The following is a 9,281-nucleotide window of genomic DNA, read 5'->3' as shown; positions in this document are numbered from 1 at the left end:
CATGAGCCTGAGGAGTTCCTGATGGATTCCACCCCAGGCGCGTTGGATTACTTCGGCCTCGACTAGGTCAGGTCCAGGACATTTCCCCTTCGTTAGTCGTTTTACGGCGCCACTGAGTTCCTCGTAGCGGAACTCTGGGGTGTCCTCGACGTTCGGGGGGGTTGTACTGTCGCGTCTGATCGCTGTCTGCTCCGGCGTGTCCGTTTCTTCCTCGTCGTCGGGTAGTAGGGCGGACAGCATCGCCGCCGCAGTGGTTCGCCAGTAGGAGGTTTCCCCTTGTGGCGTCCGCAGAGTCGACACTGTTTCTTCCCTCCTTAGCTTGCCCGTGGCCGTTCGGTAGGCAATACCCCAGGGTTCTGCGTTGCCCTCCTTGGTTATAAAGTCTCTCCAGCTGCGTATCTTGGTCCTGGTGATTGCTTTTACGTACTCCTTTCTGATTTCTCTATACCGCAGCTTCTCCTGCTCCCTCGTTGCGGGGTCCCTGGTCCCCTGGTATTTCCTCCTTGCCCGGTAGACTTCCCTCTTTGCTCGTGTGAGCTCAGGCGTCCACCATGGCACCGATCTGTGATACCATTTTTTCCTCGGAATGGCGGCATCGCAGGCTCTTCTGAGGACTTCCTGCATCTGCTCGGCCATTCGTTCAACCTCGTTCGGCTGCCGGGGGTTTGTCTCTCGGAGTGTCGCCTTTTCCTCTATGATCACTCTTTGAAAGACCTCCCAGTTGGCGTGCCGAGTGTTGTATCTTCTTTCCTGAAGCTGCGGCGGAGTACTCCCCTCGTTAAAATCAAGACGCGTCTCCAGTATTCTGTGATCGCTGGAGGTTCCCTCCTCGTGTACTCTCCATTCCTTCACGAGCGGTATTGCTTCCGGAGTCGCCATAGTCAGGTCTATGTTCGATCGCCCTCTCGTTGTTTCAAATGTGTGTGCCTGTCCCGGTTTGTTGAGGATGTGGAGGTTGTATTGTGCGATGACAGCCTCCAGGGCCTCACCTCTGTCGTCGATGTCCTTGCTGCACCACAGCGGAGATTTGGCGTTGGAGTCCAGGCCAATAATGGCTTTCTTCCCTCTAAGCCTATTCAGTACTTTGTCTAATTGCTCGAGGCCGACTTCGATATTTTCGGTCGGCGGAAAGTACTGGCTGACGAAGTATACCTCCGTCTCTCCATCGCTTACTTGTACACAAGCGCAGTGCGTTGTACATAGTCCGGCAATTTCGAGCGGCGTTAGCTCCTTCGACTTAACTCCTACTGCTGCCATTGGTGGGTCACCCTTCGAACCCCGACAGGCGATCGAGATTCCTGTTCCGAGTCCGGGTATTTTTCCGTCGATGCTGTATGGCTCTTGCATTAGCAAGATTTCGTCGCCATCAGCTTCCATCTGTGTCCTGATTTCGTGGGAGACAGTTTTGGAACGCTGCATATTATGCTGCAGGATCCTTATACCCCTTCTACCCCCGTGTCCTCTTCCATTTTTGCTCGGGGCTTTACTCATACGTAGTACAGGAGATAATTATTTCTAACGCCTTCTTGTACATAGGGCAGTCTACGTTAGAGGCCGCATGATCGCCTTTTTTCCCTGCCTTCTTGCAGTTGACGCAGCCGGCGTTCTTGTTTTTGTTCGTGCACTCTTTAGTGCTATGTCCGGTTTTCCGCGCAATGTGCGCAGATCTCATAGCCCAAGCGGCAGTGTTTTGCCACGTGCCCGTAGCCTTGGCACTTGTAACAGCGGCTGACGGCTATGTAATCCCGAACCCGGCAAGCATTCCACGAGATGAATATCTTGCCAGTTAGTAGTTTATCTCTTACCTGGGGGGGGGCACTTCCAGTACCCAGTTAGTTTCCTCGGAGTCCTTGCGGCCTGTTCTGAAGCAGAATTTGATGGCTCCGACGTCTTCATCTGTTAGCCTTTCTTGGTTCTGCTTCTTGATGCAGCCCATTATTTCCTTCTCCGGCATTTCCCGTGGAACATCATATAATATTACCCGGGGCAGCCTCCTCTGCGGCGTGCTGGTTTTTAGGCCGGCTTCCTTTAGCTTGGCGTTCTCCGTGAACGCTTTTAGGCCTTCGGGGTTCGCCGTTTCCACGACTAATCCGTTTCCGCTGATTTTCTTCACTGCGGTGATCTGGATTCCTCTCTTACGTAGGTTCACCAGCGTGAAGACTGCCTCCCGTGCTTCCTCACTCGTTTTTATCTCGGAGTCTGACGACTCCGGCCGGATTATCACCGCATTTGTAGGTGGTTTGACCGCGATTTGCCCCACCATACTATTCTTCATTTTGACTTTTTCGGCGTAGGAGGACTGCTTAGGCTCCATCCTTGATTTGACTGCCGTTTCGAGCCGCTTGCTCGTTTGTAGCGTCTTGTTGACGGCACTCAGTATCGCCGTTTCTTTCTTCTCCGCGCCGGTGCTCTGGTCCAACTTCCCGGTGAGGTAGCTGTTGTGGAGTAAGAGTTCTTCCACTACCCCTCGCATGTCCCGGAAATACCGCATGATGGCTGCGGTTTGCTCCTTGTTAACCTTCTTGTTTGGGTCCAGACAGAAGGCTAATACGCCCTTCTCTATTTCCCCTGCCTGTGCTCTTAAATCGGGCACAGTGCGGGGTTCGTCTGCTGCTACAGGCGATTGCTGCTGCTTCGCCTCTTCCCCTTTTTCTTTCTCCTCTGTTCTTTTCTTTCTCTCCTGAAACGGGCTTTTGCCCTCCATCTTTTGCGTTTTCAGTGGTTGGAGAACCACTCTTGCTTTTGTAGCGGTTGGGGATTGACCCTTCGTAGCCATTCTGATATTTGTAAGTCCCCGCGGCGTATTGTTTTGCGCGCAGAGACACTAGGTCCGACGGCGTAACGGCGGCACTGGTCACGCACTTGTATTTGTATTTGCCCTGCGCTATTCTTTCTCGCGCGCGGGCACTAAGTCCGACGGCGTATTCCTTTTATCTTACTCGCTCGAGCCTGAGTCCCAGCGGCGTATTGTTTTACGCGCCGAGACACTAAGTCCCAGCGGCGTATTGTTTTACGCGCCGAGGCACTAAGTCCCAGCGGCGTATTGTTTTACGCGCCGAGACACTAAGTCCCAGCGGCGTATTGTTTTACGCGCCGAGACACTAAGTCCCAGCGGCGTATTGTTTTACGCGCACAAATACTAAGTCCGACGGCGTAACGGCGGCACTGGTCGAGCACTTGTGCTTGCACTGCACCACTATTATTATCTATACGCGCGGGCACTAAGTCCGGCGGCGTATTGCTTTTTTGCTTTTTTTTACTCGCTCGAGACAGAGTCCCAGCGGCGTATTGTTTTACGCGCCGAGACACTAAGTCCCAGCGGCGTATTGTTTTACGCGCACAGACACTAAGTTCCAGCGGCGTATTGTTTTACGCGCACAGACACTAAGTCCGACGGCGTAACGGCGGCACTGGTCAAGCACTTTTGCTTGCACTGTACTATTATTATCTATACGCGCGGGCACTAAGTCCGACGGCGTATTGCTTTTTTTTTCTCGCTCGAGACAGAGTCCCAGCGGCGTATTGTTTTACGCGCACAGACACTAAGTCCGAAGGCGTAATGGCGGCACTAGTCAAGCACTTGCACTAGCACTTCTCTGTGTTTCCAACTGGATACTTTTGCTGTGTCCTGATGTGTCACTTTACGAACGTGGCACTTAGACCGCAGCGTGTTGCTTTGCGGACGCGGATACACTAAGTACCGCTGCGAGCGGCTTCACGAACACCTGCACTGAGTCCCTCGGCGTATCGCTTTACGAACGCGGACGCTAGTCCCGCGGCGTATTGCTTTACGAACGTTGGCGCGCAGTTACCAAGTAGCCCGTGCGGCGGCGCTGCAGTCGCGCGTCTCAAGATGTCTTCCACTCTGCCCTAACCTCAGCCACGTTTTTCTCTGTCCACTCACGCTTCTATAAAAGCGATCTCCACTGTACTTTATTATTACTTTAATTCCCAAGCACTTTCACTCCACTTTCGCGTTATTTTCTCGCCCGATTTCTTTGCTTTTCCGCAAGAACTCGAACATTAAGTACGGAGCGACGTGAACGCGTGTTCTCAGTATGCCGCCATCTTGTGGACTAGTAGATAGGGACATATAGTTTGGTTCTTGGTGTCGGGTACTTTCCTGAGATTTAATATCATATACAGCGCCCGGGCAACCCTAGAAGCCATCGGAGTTGGGATACGCCCAACCAGCGCACTCGGTACACAGTACCGGTTACCTCAAATAATCGCCTGCAGGAGGCTCTCTCGTCTCAGGTCGAACGGGGCCCTTTCCAAGCCCTTCCGTCTTCCGGGACGGTATCCGGAGCAGGTGGGACGCTGCTCACCCGCCGAAGGCCATTCGGAGGACTTTGTCCCCCTTAACTCGGCCCTCTTGCCAGCATTTGGCCACAACCACTGCCACCACGAGTCCATACCCATAATTGGTCGAGCCGAGGGTTCGCTACGCCCTCTGGGCTAACACTCGACCGCCCGTGGTACCGTTCATTGTCAACGGTGGGACCGCGCGTGTGGATGTACCGCCACGTCTCTGCTGCACGGTTTACCTGCACACCGTGCAGTCAGACCCAGATGAGACTCACGTAAGCGGGAGTTGAGGAAGTGTACCTCGGCGGCTCTCCCGACGGTCTCACCCTTGGCTTCAGGATCGTGGGTGCGCTACTACCCAAGGCTCCGTGGGGAAGACTTTGTCTTACACCACAGCAACCTTCCTTGCGGTGTACATGGAGGACTCACGTAAGCGGGACGCTTGTCCCGACGGTCCTCCCTGGCTGCGGGACCGTGGGTTTGCCAGCCCCCATAGACTCGCAAAAGCGAATCCTCCCTGCGGGAAGTAGATAGGGACAGAGGGAATCTCGTTAATCCATTCATGCGCGTCACTAATTAGATGACGAGGCATTTGGCTAAAACCTGCGATCCTCGATACGAGGACCGTACTTCCGAGGTTTATCCCCCTCGTAGGGACATTAAAATATAACATATTTGCTATGTAACCCAAAGGTTACAGCAAAGTTATTCACTATCATGCATGGACGTAACAACAAGTTAAATAAATAAATAAATAAATAAAGAAATAAATAATAATTTAAAAAACTGGGTCTGACTTATGTATCTAAAAATATGTTACACAGCTCTATGGAGCTTCTCAATACGTTCAGTACTAATGTTTTGATAATTTGGCCACCAATACCCATACGCTTGAGGTTACTTTCCGTGGAAGGCGTTATGGCACCACGACTGCCCAAGACCACCGGTATTACTTCTCCCTTGCCGACATTAAATCTTGCCTTTAGGTGTTCGAGGCATGGCCGATATTTGTTGACCTTTTCCTTCTCCGCGCGCGAGAGGTAATCCTTATTCTCATAGCGGACGGTAACGTCGACCACGAGAACCCTTTCCTCGTTTTTAACTACGAGGTCCGGCTTGAAAAGAGCACCTCCCACCCGGAGCGTAGGTTCAACAAAAACTTCATTATTTTTTCGTAGACTTTCGGCAAGGGTCATTTTCGCTTCATCATGCCGCTTTATCCTCAGGCCCTTAGTGTACTGGCACAGCCCGAGTATATGTCCAAGGGTCTCGGGCTGGGCTCGACATTTTCTACAATTGATGTCCAAATTTTTGTCGACTCGTGCCAGCACTGTTCTTGTGCCAACAGTGTTGGTCCTGAGTTTAAGGGCATCTATAAATCTTGATGGCTTGAGCAGTTCGCAATCCTTAAGCCACACATTGCCAGCTTTGCTTCTCGAGAAGTCAGGTACGCCCTGCCCCTGACTTCTTAGTTCTGCCCATTGCTTCACATGCCCCGCTTTTAATCTTTTCGGGCTCTTTCGATATCTTCCACAGAGGCTGGCCAATTGATCCTCAGTGAGTTTGCCATCTTTTTCAATTTCTCATTGTACTTTTAATCAACCAGGCTGGAGACCGCCGGGTCGATCGAGTCCTTTATTTTAATTGCACTTTTTAGGGTGCCAAGTTTGACGATGTGTTCGAACCTCGGCAACCCTAATCCGCCCCAGGATTTGGGGGCATAGAAAAAACCAGTGGCAGTTGAAGGCGTTAGATGGAATATAGCCTTTATTTCCTGCCTGACTTCGCTGTCCAGCAATCTTAAAACGCTGTCACTCGGCGGGCTTACGAGCAGGTTATAAATATATCGGGGAAAGATATGTTTTGTGATCAATTCGAGCTTCTGGCATGGCTTGAGTGAGAGCTTTCTAACTCTCCTCACCACACTCAGAAGCTCGGGAACGATTATGCCACAGTGTATGCCTTTCCAGGGCCCCATTTTGGCGCCTAAGTACCTGAAGGCTTCGTCAGGATCGACTGTTGGGATGGTGTTGTTCCCATGTTTAATTTTTGGTTCTTTGATGAACCAAGTACGCCTTTCTGCGACTACTTGAAATGCCTGGCATTTATCCCTTGAGATGGTCATACCGAGGCCGTTCAGATACTCGTCAAGCACACCCACTTGGCGTTGCGCTTCCCCGATATCGGCGCCGAGCAACACTACGTCGTCAGCAAAAGCCAGGACAGGAATCTTTCTTGTCTCATTCACGTTTATTCCGCTGGTTTGTTGCTCGATCAAATCCAGCAGTGGCTCCAAGCACAGGTTGAATAGCAGCGGTGACAAAGGGTCGCCCTGCTTAACTCCCCTGAGGATCTTAATCTCGACCCCGGTGCTGTTTTTAGATTTTATTGTGGTCTTGCCCTCGTTATACATGTTCCTGATCAAGTCAGTAATGGGGATCGGCACGCCCTTCCTCCTTAGGCAGGGGACGATTGCCGAGTGGGGCACTGTGTCGAAGGCTTTGGAGATATCCACAATAGTGAATACCCCGCCTTTCTTTTTCTTGCTATAATCCAAGGCAGCGCTCAACAGGTCGATGTTTATTTTACAACCGCTTTCAGCGGTGAATCCTTTCTGCCTTGGATTCAACACAATGCCCCTCCTTATCCTCCCGTCAATTATGGAGGAGAAAATACGGCCGAGAATGGGGCCTATAGTTATAGGCCTCCAATTCTCGACCAGGCTGCTCGACTTATTTGGTTTTGGTATTAACGTTGTTCTATTTTCCTTCCATATAGGAGGAAAATAGGAGCAATAAAGTAAGATATTGTACAATACAGCTAAGATGGTGGGCAGGCCAGGGATCAGAAGGTGTTCCTTCTGGAAGCCATCCGGTCCTGCTGCAGCCTTCATTCTTATTCTGCTCAATTTCTCCGCCACATCCTCAACAGCAATTGGCGGGAAGACCTCGCATAAGGAAAGCTCAGAGGCTCTACTTCCTGGGACGGGGGCTTCAACAGGTCCTGTCTGGCCCCATAAATCCTCATAAAGCCTCCTCACTTCCTCGGCATCAGGCAGATCCCTAGCCGGTTGGAGGAAGGCCCGATCATCATTTATTACGGCATCGGCCAACCTCCTTGGATTTTCTGTAAACAACTCCTGGCAACGAGCGTATGAGTATCTTTTTCTAGCATTTCTATTACCCTTTTTCTTTCCTTGGTGACCAATCCTCTTGTTCTTAACTGAACTTGCCCTCTTTTTACTATTAATTTCTTTTATGGCTCCATAGAGCGTGAATTCTAAAAATTCATTTATAGCACTCTCAAGTGCTTCCCTATTTCCCTTGAGAGAGACCCAGATTGTCATCAGTCGAGTGTGGACCCACCTTAAAACAGGTGGCACCTCGACTTGTGTCATTATTGCGGACTCTAGCTGGAGTCTCCACTGTTCATATTCTAGACCGCTGACTCCAGGTTCTTCGAAACACGCATTGCCTGGATCAACGGGATCGCACCCTCCCTCTGTCACCTGAGTGGGCTCTTGAGAACTTGCTTCCTCACCAATCAGCCTCAGCTTTTTACGCTGGTATCTGATTTGTTCGATCGTCTTGCTGGTGAGGATCTCACTGATCATTTTGTTGGGGAATTTGTGATTTTTATATATCTCCCAAAGTTCCCTCAACTGAGCCAACTCCTCCGCCGTCCATTTTTTCTCAGGGGGGTCCGTTCCCCTCCTTTTGACGTTTCTTACGGCAGGGTGCGCATGCCGCTCGTGGGTAGACAGCCCTCTAAGCGTCCCAAAGCTCATGGAGCAGGTTTCGCATCTATATGAGCCACTGGGTCCTTGACTTGTTCCTCTACAATGAGGCAGGTGGCATCTGGCCCCATGAAGCTTCGGAAAGCCTTTCCCACAGTCTTTGCATCTCCATTGGATGCGGGCTGTCACATGATGTTGCTCCAGGTGCCGCCCTAAGTCTGACAATGACAAAAAGAAAAGGTCGATTTCCCTTTTCTGGCAGACAGGGCAGGCAACCTGGTCACCCACGCTCGGTACCATGATGTCAATCGTATCCGGGGATGAAGCCAAATCGTCAACAGAGGTCCCCTCCAGAGCGGAAGAATCCGCCGCGACACCGGGACCGAGAGATGCCGCGTCCGAGGCGCTTTCTGTGTCTTTATTTACCATGATATTTTATTCTGTTTAATTACGCTTTTGTTATTTTTCTCAATCTTGCCCAATCGTTAACCTTATTACTGCCAAGTCGTGCCATAGCTAATCAAGGAACGAGTTCCTTTCAGGGAGATAACTCCATACTTCACGGTGAAATTCACCGTTAGATCGGCAAGCCGATTTTTGGTTTCGTCTCTCGCTCCTTCATCGCCGCACTCCATTTGGCCATACACGGTGTCCGGGGGGATGCTCCCCGCGCTGACACAAATGAGTATGTTACCGGCGGTACCACGAGGAGGTAGGAGTGCGACTTGAGCAAACGGGGCCGAAGCCCCGCCTGCCCCCAAGCAACTATGACTCTTCCATCGTTGGAGACAAGCCGTTTTCCAACGTCCCGCCACCCAACGAGCAAGATCGCTTCGCTCAACCAGCAACCCCCGCGCGGCTCTTCCAGCACACACATAGGCAAGCCATGCCACCTTCCAGCACATCCGCCTAAGTCCCAGCGGCGTATCGTTTTTGGGCGAACGCGGCTAAGGGCCAGCGGCATATTACTTTCTGGCGCGCACAGCCAAGTCCCAGCGGCGTATTGCTTTTCGAGCACGCGCGGCAAAGTGCCAGCGGCGTATTGCTTTCTTTTATAACGTCACTAGTCAGATGACGAGGCTGCTGTTCACCTTTTCCGTTTCGTGTAGCACGAATTCGGCTTAAAAAAAAATATGGCGATGCGCCGCCAAGACCGGCCGCACCTCGCTATATAGCAAGCGCGACCAAGTCCAAGCGACACACCGCCCTTGTAACGTCACTAATCTAATGACGAGGC

At 51.5% G+C, this 9,281-nt stretch overlaps 1 pseudogene; it reads right to left on the bottom strand.

Annotated features, from left to right (window-relative positions):
* Window positions 1–9,183: 9,183 nt before the first annotated feature.
* The window catches only part of LOC143304635 (large subunit ribosomal RNA), a 2,943-nt pseudogene continuing 2,845 nt past the window's right edge, over window positions 9,184–9,281 (bottom strand).

Source organism: Bombus vancouverensis, unplaced genomic scaffold (genome assembly GCF_051014615.1).
Source record: "Bombus vancouverensis nearcticus unplaced genomic scaffold, iyBomVanc1_principal scaffold0044, whole genome shotgun sequence".
Classification (NCBI taxonomy): domain Eukaryota; kingdom Metazoa; phylum Arthropoda; class Insecta; order Hymenoptera; family Apidae; genus Bombus; species Bombus vancouverensis.
This window is presented reverse-complemented; position numbering and strand designations above follow the sequence as displayed.